At 34.7% G+C, this 11,847-nt stretch overlaps 1 pseudogene; it reads left to right on the forward strand.

Moving 5' to 3' along the window:
- Positions 1-440: 440 nt before the first annotated feature.
- Positions 441-559, forward strand: LOC145258593 (5S ribosomal RNA; annotated as a pseudogene).
- The last annotated feature ends 11,288 nt before the right edge of the window (positions 560-11,847 follow it).

Raw genomic sequence — 11,847 nt, forward strand, 5'->3', positions numbered from 1 at the left:
TGAGGGATAAGAAATAAGGTACTACATTATATGTGAAGATCTGTCGGATTGTACACTCAGGGAAGCAAACTTATGACGAGTACGTATTCCAAAGTTTATCAGTCCTTGATAAGGAGCTATTAGAGTAGAATGCTTTTCGGTATATAGGAACCATTAAGAGTGAGGTGGTATGATTTCCTTGATTGTTATAGTGGAGGTTGATGGCGAACAATTTCGATCAGTTCATCGGAGCATATTCCATTACAGTACTTGTAAAACAAACACGGGGATGCGGAGTTTGTGGCGATGAGGACATGGGCTGATGGGCGGCTGATAGGTTTGAAATTATCTTTTAAACCCCATCTAAAAATTCAAGACTAATGGTAGATCTTCAGCTCAGATGTGGCAAGAATCTTCCATGCATGGACGAATTATGTCTTTATAAACATATAGGATGTTCTATGTACGGCATTATCACGTTGATACACCGGTTCCCGTTAGAACACCGAAGTTAAGCAACGTTGAACCTGATCAGTACTAAAATGGGTGACCATTTTTGGAATCCCAGATGCTGTATGCGCTCTTCGCTTATCTCTGGATTGGACTGAAGCATAGCCGATTCAAAAGAGATGCGGTTGGTTATTGCACAACATTTGTCTCACAATTTCACAGGCAGCAACCATTACATAGGGTATCCATCGATCGAGGACGATCTCTGGTGAGATTTATTTTCGCGCGCGGTAGAGGAAGCTCGCCTTCCATGCGACAGCTTTGTGCAATGTTCTCAATCTATTTGCTCAAATTCATTTTGCTTCAGAGGATTTTGAAAGATGTGTTCTTAAGTATTATGTTAGGTATTATTGGGCATGGCAATCGGTGGTTGAAAAGGTTTGCTTTAGTTGTTAAATGGAAAGAAACTTAGTCTTAGTAGCATTAAATGGTACCATCTACTTATGACCGCATTCCACTACCAAGTGGAATTTACTTTCTCGGGTTTCTGCCATTGCCTTAGATATGTGTACATTCGTTTCACCCTACCGTTTATTATAAAACGCAGTGACATCAGCAAATATACCCATCTAAGATACAGTTTAATCCGGGTGGCTATTTATGCATATCAGGAATAATAAAAGTTCGAGGATCGATCCTTGCGGAAAACTTACATTAATAGCACCTTGTTTAATCTTACGCTCATCGAGTTGTTTTGTCTAGGAAGAAACTGGTTAGGTTGAGTAGTTTTTTTTTTGTTTGTTTGTTTTACAATAGAAAGCTTTCTGGCATTTAGTGACTTCAACAGCGAAGGGGTGAGATCTTATTGCTAAGCGGGTTTGTCCGGGATATGTACGTCGAGAGGGTACAAGTGAAATGAGTTCATCAGAACACACTCCATTAAAATATTTTTCAAAAAAGGCACAATGATTCAATATTGCGGCGATGGGACAGAGGCTATAGCTTAGTTGATAAAGCGGGACCAATTAGATTGAAAACTCTTTTTTGGATCCTATCTTAGAAGGGGAAGACTAGTGGTAGAATACTCCATGCATGGGCGAATGTTGGGCTGTATCTCTTCCAAGCTCCTTGGCTAGATCTAGGAATGGTAAACCTCTGCAAGGCTTACAGCTTTCCACTAGCTGTCAATCGACCTTTCTAGGCATTTTGGCAGACATGCATTAAAGGGATACACACTTAAAATTACAAGAAAATTGAAAAATTTGCATAATTTTTTAAAATATTTGTTCAAATTCCACAAAAATAATGGAATTAAGGAACTCTGTCATGCTCTTCCGGTGTACTAAATTTCACTTCTCTGCGTTATATAGCAATTTCCAAATTAAAAAATATACTCACCTGCAATAAAGCGATACACAGGGTTTATGATGCGCATATAATATTTTATTTTACAGAAATATCTAACATTAGATCTACGCGTGTATTATTTGTTTTGTGTCTGTTTTAAAATGCATTCTTCGAAGTTTTTTTCTTTCTCATCTTTCGAATTTCAATGTTTTCCAATTCATAATGTATTGCTTTCTTCTTTTAGTTTCGCTGTGTCCATTTTTTTTTTATTGTTCGTTTTCTTCTACATCCTGGACGAAATCTTTCTTTTTTTCTGGCACTATTTTATATTCCTTATTATTGCATTAGCAATATCTGTTTGATATAATCAAATATAATGCGATATAATCAAAAACTAACATTCGTCTACCTACACATTTATTTCGTACAGGTTTAAGAATCGATATATCACGAACATCGCCATTTATTTTCAATTACACAAAACACTGTCTCGTTGAGATATTAGAGCAATAATACCATTCCGTTTTTCTTCTTTTATTTAATAAAATTAACGTTGCTTCACCAAATAGAAAAGCCGACTTTTTTTTTTAATTCCTCGATTGGCTGGAGTTTATTTTTCGAAACAATCGATGTAGATAAATGTATATCTTTTACATATTTAATCCAAAATACTAAAGTATCAAATGATAGAGAAATCATAAAAAGTAAAGGAATTTTATATATGTTTAAAATTTGATAATAATTTCGACAAAAATATTTTTTTGGGGGGGGTATATGAACAAAAATCTAGAAAGCCGAACGTTCTTTGAAAATACATAGTGTGGTCGAAATAATTTGATCGTTTGTAATATAACAGTTATTTTTTTAGAAAAAAACTTGACAAATTTTGGGAAATAATCAAGATAGTCGGCTCCTTTATACTTCCGGTTTCTATTGTCAATATGGCTGAATAATTAGACATGGCCAAGCAGACGAAAAAGCTATTTTCAATACTGGAAAAGTGGAACAGTTCCATGTTATCTGACAGGAAAATAAACATTAATTAAAATGAACCATATCCTGCTTTCCCCGTTGTCCCATCTGTAGAGCAGAGTCGAATAGAGCCAGCAGTCTTGACTATAATCCAGTGTTTTGTTTCACAGACATGATTGTGAAACTATACAGAGTGTGTGGAGCGTAGATTTTAATGCTTATATCATGATATTTCGTGCGTAGTTGGGATGGTGCAATTATTATTTTTTCATCATTTTGTTTCAATTATAAAAAAAATAAAACTGAATTTTATAGAATTGGAATTTTGTAAAGATTAGTTAAGGAAATAAAACATCTGGCATGGGTAACTTAAAAAAAAAGAGATTAATTAGTGTGTGTTTAGTACGGATTTGCATGAATACCCCCCCCACACACACATATATATATATATATATATATATATATATATATATATATATATATATCGCTTGAAAAAACAACAATAACAAAATCTAACTTTATAAGCGATAAAAATAAACAGTATAATTAATCTAGGGATTATGGCCTAACGGTTAAGGCACCGGACTGTGGTAAACATGGTCTGAGGTTCGATCCCTAAAAGCAGTTGAACTACGCTGACGAGAGGTAATGACCTCGAAACACGCGTGTACGTAGATTACTGTTTTAAAAATAATAAATAAATAAAAATGTTATATACGTCCAAACAAATTAAAAAAGGGCGACTTTCTAAGTAAATAAAAAAAATGAGCTTCGAGGCGGAGCCAATATTAACCGTATGTATCGCTTGAAAAAATAACAAAATCACATATATATATATATATATATATATATATATATATAGACATATATATAATGGAAATGGTAATTAATAAAAACTGAAAAAAGTGCTCAATACTGTTGTAGAGCAAATATGCGTTTTTATTTTTTATTACCGCATCTTTCTATTAAGTTGCATTATTGTTTCAGAACCCTTTCTGTAAAAGTCTGAGGAAGCTACAGACGCCAAAAAAAACGGGCGGGTAGCTGAAACAATAACGTAACTTAATAGAAAGACACGGTAATAAAAAATAAAAACGTATATATATATATATATATATATATATATATATATATATATATATATATAAAGCTGAATGTGTGTGTGGGTGTGGGTGGGGGTGTCTGGTAACGAATAGGCTCCTATATGGTTGACTATTTTAAAAAACTGATTACATATAATGATAGAAGATTATCGAGACATAGGAATGGGTATGTTTGATCTGACAAAACGGTGGTTCATTAAAATTGTGGGGTCTGCGTTCGCGCCTGGTCCACAAAGTATCGAAATATAAAATTAAAAAAAAAAACGTTTACAAGTGTTTTTGATATAGATGTACATAATAATACTTTGATAAGTATTTTTTTTACTTAAATAGGGATAGTATAATAAAATTGTGGAGTCTGCGTTCGCGCCTGGCCTCCATAGAATGGAAATAGGCACAAACTTTAATAAAGATTTTTCATGTCTATTTGCGTAAGTATACTTTGACAATTATGTTTCTGTTTGAAGAAATATAGTATAATAAAAGTATGGCGTGTTCGTTCCCGCCTGACCTCAATAGAATGGAAATATGTCACAAAGTTTAACAAGGTTTTTTTAATATAGATCCACAGAATATTGTGATAAGTGTTTCAGTGTGAACAGGTATGGTATAATAAATAATGGGGTTTATCTATTTTATTTTTACTTCCATCATATCTTGCTTTGGTTTTGATACCTCCACATTCGAAGCTATCTATTTACAACCCTTCTTTTTCATAACCTATCATACTTTCATAAATCAGAGTCCATTTTCTGTAGGCTGTTTTTGAACCCAGTCAACGACGGGTACTTTTGCTAGTATATATATATATATATATATATATATATATATATATATATATATATATATATATATATATATATATTTGTAGTCATCGACATGCAGTCCTGTTTCATTGTATCACAACTCATCAATGCCGCTAGATTAGCACCTCTCCCAAGCCGAGGATTGAACCTAGAACCAGCATTTAGTCAGCAGTTCTACCGATTGACCCACGGGAGCGGCGCCCGTAAATAATCTCGCCAAATGTCTAATAAAACAAACATCCGTCCACCACTTTTACAGTGCTCTAACCGCTTTGTCTATAAACAAAGAGCGAGCGTCGCAATAATAGCAATCGATATGAAACACCTTCGGACTTGTTTCATAAGTTTTTGGATGGTGACTGACAATTTGTGTTATTTGGTTAAGTCTATTATAATAATCAAGTAAAACTTTGAATATTGAATGCATCTTTTTAGAAATTAAAAAAAAATCAATTTTTGTTGGGGTGGGATTTTCTACTTTTTAAGTGATTACCTATGGTTTTACACCTTTAATACTCGAAGTCAGGGTCAGTAGTAAAATAAATTTGGTTAATTTTCTTGAGTTAACGAACTAATAGATTTATATATTTTTTAGCTTTGATATCGCTAGTATATATTAGGTTCAATATGACAATCGATAATCGATAGAGAAATGTCTCTATAATAAAAAATATGTAATGTGCCTCAATTAAAATATTATATATAAGCGTAATTATGACTAGGTAACACGGGGCGATCCGCTAGTATATATATATATATATATATATATATATATATATATATATATATATATATATATATATATATATATTATTTTGTCGTTTCAGAATCATTATTTGACGTGTGCGTCATTTTTTTCACACGCGTGTTATCGATACGACAAGGCAACATTTATGTTCGACAAAATACGTTTTTATTTGGGGGTATTTTTTATTTTATTATTATTATTTATTTATTTATTTTTGTCAATACTTGCTTTGCCTTTCATTCGACTTGCTAAAACAATTTTCTTGTACTTTTTTTATATGCACTTTTTATATAATCATTTCTTACTCTTCTATTGTTTTCGCGCGAGTCAGGGAAATCTTGTTCACCTTGTATCAAGCATTGTTCACGCTCTTGCTTTTCTTGCGCGTTTTACACCTGGACAATTTTTTTTTTCATATTCTTCCGCGAGTATTCGTCCGCAAATTGCTATAGTCTTTTCTTCAAACAATATTCTGCGGCTTCTTTTTGAATTCTACCTGCTTTTTCTTGATTTCTTATGTATATACATCTCCTGTTACTCTCGCTTCTTCTTATTTGTCCCTCAGTCCTCATTTTTAAATGAGTGATTTTTCTGACAAAGGGAGAAGAAAAAGCTGTTTTCTAGGTTGGCAGTATTTTTGCGCGAACAGTTGGCAGAGTTGGTGGAAATTTTCTGTTTCTATGTCTATCCTTGTAGCCATGTCACTAGTAAGGGTGCTGGAGGTAAACGTTTTGTCTGGGCTGACGTTATCCGCCTGATAGTCAGGGACCCGAACCTTGGATTAACCACTAAGGAGGCTGTCCTATCAGCAGGTGCAAAGTACTGGGGCTGCTGTATTGCCATTTGGTGAATGGAATCTGGACCATGCAGTAGCTTCTGGTGGGGCCTCTCGATGCCATACTAGTGGGTAATTGTTACGGCTTTACCTTATCATGTGGTACAAAAAAAAAAAAAAAAATTCTTCGTTTCTTTTTCTCTCTTAGTTTCCCCTCTCTGTCCTGCTCTAAGTAAATCTGTCGACCTAGTCCACAAATTCCAAAATTTCATCATGACAAGTTTCAAGAAAAAATACTCGATTAAACCCGGTTCTCCAACTTCCAACGTAGACCCCTACTACCATGTCTCCTTCTCCAACATCAGGGGTCTACGTTCTAACCTTCCAGAGGTTGAAACCCAATTACAGGAGACTAAACCAGACCTTTTATTTTTAAGTGAAACTGGCATTGGACAGGCTATTTCCCTTGATGAGTTTGCAATTACAGGATACTCTAACTTAACTTCTAAATCTGACCCCCAAGATCGCCATGGGCATGGAATATGTGCCTATATTAAAGATAGCTTTCCATGTGGGAGGGACATCTCCAGGGAAGATCCTAACTTACCTTATATGTGCTTCCGGGTTGCTTTAGCTCACACTACTGCATTTATATTTACTCTCTATCGCCCCCACAACAGCGGAGTTACTATCTTTCAAAGCATATCTGAGAAAATTGACCAAGTCCTTTCTACTTATCCTTCAGCTAACATTCATGTATGTGGAGACTTCAATGTTCACAACGTCGAATGGTTGACCCACTCAAACAAGACCGATGATGAGGGGAGGTTCTGTCATGATTTCTCCATTGCCTATGACCTCACTCAGATTGTTCAGGAACCTACCCGTGTGCCCGATAATGACGGCCAGTATGCGAGCCTACTAGACCTTTTTCTCACAACTTGCCCTGAACTATGTTCAGTTTCTGTTCTGTCGCCTCTTGGATCTTCCGACCACTCTGTTGTATCAATTAAGATAAAAATGAAATGTAATAAGTCCCCAGACGTACCTCTTCATCGTACAGTATATCGATACACTAAGGCTGACTGGGATAGCTTCCGTACATTTATATCTGATCTACCTCTGCATTCCATGTTTAAAAAGGATGTGTCCTCTATAGTATTAGACCTAACTGAATGGTTAATTGTAGGTATTGACCATTTCATACCCTCTAAAAAGTTTCAGCAAAAACCTAACAGCCAGCCTTGGTTCTCTCCAGAATGTGCTGCTGCCATTGCGCACAGAAATCACTTTTTCCACTGCTTCAAACGTAATAGATGTATGGAAACTAAAGCCGTTTTCAGGACTGCCAGCAACCATTGTAAGAAAGTAATAAGGAACGCAAGAGAGTTGTATGCTCAATCTGTTAAGTCCAAAGTAGCTGAGCAGCGGCTTGGTTCCCACCAGTTTTGGCAAATAGCAAACAGAATTCTGAACAGAAGCGTGTGCTCCATCCCAACTATTATCAATGGATCTGAGGTAATCTCGTCAGCATCAGACAAAGCCAAACTCTTTGTCAAGAACTTTGCAGCTAATTCTACCCTTTGCGACCAAGACCGCCAACCCCCAATATTTCCTCTTGTATCAGAAAACACGCTATGTGATATACGTATATCTGTACGTGATGTTGCCAAGCTAATCAAAAACCTTGATTCCAGTAAAGCAACTGGCCCTGATGGTATTCCAATTATAGTACTCAAAAAACTTCAACCTGAACTAGCGCCCATACTTACAAAACTGTTTAAACGTTGTCTTAAGGAGAATAGTTTCCCATCTCCCTGGAAAATCTCATCAGTATGCCCTGTATTTAAGAATTCAGGTGATCGCTCATCCCCCTCTCAGTACAGGCCAATAAGTCTCCTGTGCGTCATGAGTAAGTTGCTAGAATCTGTATTAAATACAGAAGTAATCAAACATCTCAACAAAAAAAACCTTCTTAGTGACACTCAATATGGTTTCCGTTCTGCTAGATCTACAGCAGATGTCCTTACAGTTATATCGCATAGGATTAGCAAATCTCTCGACGGTGGCAATCTTTCTAGGGCAATTGCTCTTGACATATCTAAAGCCTTTGATAGGGTATGGCATAAAGGTTTACTTCATAAGATCGCTAGCTATGGTATAGCTGGAAAAGTCTTCTCAATTATTAAATCATTTCTTTCTGATAGATTCATAAGAGTAGTAGTTGAGGGGCAAAAATCAGAAGCTCACAATATTAATGCCGGTGTCCCTCAGGGATCCATCCTGGGCCCAACTCTTTTCCTGATCTACATTAATGATCTTCCAAATCATATCCTTACATCATTTGTAGACATTTATGCTGACGACACTACCATTTATGGTACCACATCTAAGACAGTAAACGAGCAAGTTCTCTCCAATTCTCTCTCCTCTGATCTTGAGCACGTAGTACAATGGGGAAAGGAGTGGCTGGTTACTTTTAATGCATCTAAAACCAAGCTTCTCTCTTTACATCATCAACATTCTAATCCACATTTGTCATCAATTGAAATGAATGGCTCTCGTCTTCAGGAGGCCTCAAGTTTTGACAAGCTTCTGGGCTTGACCATTACTCCTGATCTTAAATGGAACACGTATATCAAATCTGTTGCCAAGGCCGCTGGAAAAATGGTGGGATCTTTCTATCGATCCAGTAGATATCTCACTGCTGATGCTATTCTCTATCTATATAAGAGCCAGGTACGTCCAAGGATGGAATACTGTTGCCACATCTGGGCAGGAGCTGCTAGAAAGAACTTGTCCTGCCTTGATAGAGTTCAAAATAGACTTCGTAGCCTCGTAGGAGATGTCCTTTTCTCCTCCTTGCAACCTCTATCTCACAGAAGAGATGTTGCGAGTTTGTCTCTGATGTATCGTTATTTTCATGGAAAGTGTTCAACTGAGCTTCAATCTATGGTCCCCCCTCGCCAAACTTTCACAAGAAACACTCGTCTAGCTGTAAACACTATCAATAATTTCCCCCACTCTTTATCTGTGCCTAAACCTAAACGTAGATTCCATGAACAAAGCTTCTTTCTTAGAACTGCACGCCTGTGGAATTGTCTTCCGTTTTCCTGCTTTCCGGCTGACTACAATATGGTTTTGTTCAAGTCTAAAGTAAATAAGTTCTTGATGAGCCGTTCCATATAAGTTATTAAATTTACCAAATTTTCATTACTAATGATTACTATATTGACCAACTTCTACTGTACACTCTTTAACCCTTATCCTTGAGTGGCCTCTGGGCCTTGATAATGTGGTGATGCCTTTGTAAAAAAAAAAAAAAAAAAAAAAAAAAAATATATATATATATATATATATATATATATATATATATATATATGTAGGTATATATATATATGTAGGTATATAGGTATATATATGTAGGTATATATATATATATATATGTAGGTATATATATATATGTAGGTATATAGGTATATATATGTAGGTATGTATATATATATATATATATATATGTAGGTATGTATATATAGATATGTAGGTATGTATATATATATATATATATATATATATATATATATATATATATATGTAGGTATGTAAATATATATGTAGGTATGTATATATAGATATGTAGGTATGCATATATATATGTATATATATATACATTATATATATATAATATATATATATATATATATATATATATATATATATATAATGTATATGTGTATTATTTATCAGACTGTTTCAATATGGCGGTGTCATTTTTTCAACATTATATATTTTACTGTTTGTGATTTAACGCATAAGAAACAATTCTTTCGGTTTCTTATTTTGGTTTCGTTGTTATTTTTTTATTTCTTTCAGCAATTCTCTTCCTGATTCATAGTCGACTCTAAGTTGTAAGTATTTTCTTGGGAATTTGTTCTTTATTTTTGTATTCCTCCGCATTTATCTTGTATTATTTCTGGTTTCCTCACATTCTTTAAGTTTTTTTTTCTATCTTCCTCCTTCCTTGCTCATTTCCATTCTTTCACTGCGACGCTCCTTCGCGCGTCTTTTTCGCGTTCACAGAGTTCTTGCACATCTTTTATATTTATAATAAGCAAAGATATATTTAGTAATATATATATATATATATATATATATATATATATATATATATATATATATATATATATATATATATATATTAGATAAGTTTTAAGAATTTGCATTATTTACATCATTCGGACCACTCTTCTGATCTTCGGAGTTATTTTCACAACGTTTCGATCGGCATACACTCGTTTTTTAGTGTCGCGCTCTGGAATTTTGCCGAGTTCTTATTGAGCTAATGAAGCACCTTTTATCAGCAACCCCAAATCTACTACAGGATAATAGCTAATAATTTTTACATGTGAACGGTTGCAATGTGGCAGGAGCAAGCAAATAAAAGGGAAGAAAGAAAAATCCGTCTCAGCTTTTTTTCTAAGTGCAAATGAGATGCATTTATTCGTGGTGTTTTCCAAACTACGTATTTCATTTTTTTTCAAAGTCTTTCACCTGTGCTTTTTAAAAGTCTCTGTCCACGCCACCATCACGCTTTCTAGCCTTTTTATTTATACGCCCGGTCGTAACTTGCTTCTCGCCACGACCACTTGGTGTATTTTTTTCTCTTCTTTTCTTGTGACACAAGCTCATGCACACTTTCTAATTTGCATACGCGTTTTAACGGCTATTGCTGCTAATATTCTCGCAAGCCAGACTTCGGCTGTGGCTCGTTTTCTCATGCGCGCTTATAGTGCGTTGTTACACGGTGACACAACACCATAAAGACTAAAAACGTGGCTGAAATTTGATCGGATTTGATTATCTAAAAAAAATGCCTCGAAAAGTATTTTTAACATTAAACTTGAATATTACCATGCTGTTGAAAACTGATAAGAAGCGGCGCGGTATCGTGATCCGCACGTTGTTCTTAGAGAATAATTTTGCTCATGAAAGTTCTGTCTTACTTTTCCTATACATAAAAATCAAAATAAATTATATGCAAGAACAATAATTAGACCAAAGTGCTAATCTTCTGAAAGTATAAGATTCAATCCTCAGTATTAACGACACTAAAATAGAATCATGAATTAATTCAGAGGTCTACGCACTCACGGGTGACGGAATTAGAAATTCTATTTTCGGTAATTTGATAAAGGGCTCCGTTCAGAATTCCTTACAGATTCCCAAGTTTCACAAAACTTCGACGAAAATTGTCGAGGGTTACATCGGTCGAACCGTTGTGATACTAACTTCCAAGGTGTGAACAGTTGTCAGAATATTACGAATAATGCAAATATAGCCGTGCATTTCATGTTTATGGTCTTCTTCTCCATGCCAGAATTCATAGGAGCTTTCATAAAACCCATTATTAAACACTAGCAGAGGGGAGGGTTTACACGGTTGTAAATATCGTATTTTAATTTGTTTTGATTTCGTATATCTATATTTCTACAAAAAAAAATTGTATCTATTGATATTCGTATTAAAAAAAACAAAAAACTTTTTTTATTTATTTAACAAAAAAAAAATACAAGTTTGTTATATATGGGTCGTGGAATTGCTTTCGCTAATAAAAGATCCAGCTAATTTGGATATTCTTTTTAGCACTGATTTTAATTAATTCCCTAT

Source organism: Euprymna scolopes, chromosome 33, assembly GCF_053919585.1.
Source record: "Euprymna scolopes isolate OS-2025 chromosome 33, ASM5391958v1, whole genome shotgun sequence".
In the NCBI taxonomy this organism is placed as follows: Eukaryota; Metazoa; Mollusca; class Cephalopoda; order Sepiida; family Sepiolidae; genus Euprymna; species Euprymna scolopes.